Below are 474 nucleotides of genomic sequence, written 5' to 3'. Positions count from 1 at the left end.
GCAACACCAATGTCCCTTTGGGTCTAAGTGCAGAAGTGACCAAAAAAAAAAAAGAAAAGAATAGATATGATTTAGATTTTTCTTGATTCGTATTTCTTCGCCCCGGCAGCCGTCAATGGGGAATTTAACATCCTATTGGCCATAAGCGTCGAAAATAAGAGAAAAAAAATATATGCCGACGGAAGCGAAAGTAAAAAAATTAAATCAGAATCAATAGTATTCACGGGTTTTCTTTCCCCATTTATCATTCTTTTATTCCCTCTTTTTCCACCCTTCGCCGCCACCAATGGGGGGGATTTAACGCCCCATTGGCCTAAAGATTCCAAGAGCGGGGGAGGGGGGAGGGGGGAGGGCAATGGGGTTGACACACTGTTCCCAAACGACCTTCAGGAGACCCCAGGATACGAATGTGTCACGTGTGCGGCCGCGTACGCTGGTCGTAGCGTGCGAGCGAGGGGATCGATGTTTGTGTCG

Source organism: Penaeus monodon, chromosome 23 (genome assembly GCF_015228065.2).
Source record: "Penaeus monodon isolate SGIC_2016 chromosome 23, NSTDA_Pmon_1, whole genome shotgun sequence".
Classification (NCBI taxonomy): Eukaryota; Metazoa; Arthropoda; class Malacostraca; order Decapoda; family Penaeidae; genus Penaeus; species Penaeus monodon.
Note: the sequence above shows the minus strand (reverse complement) of the source record.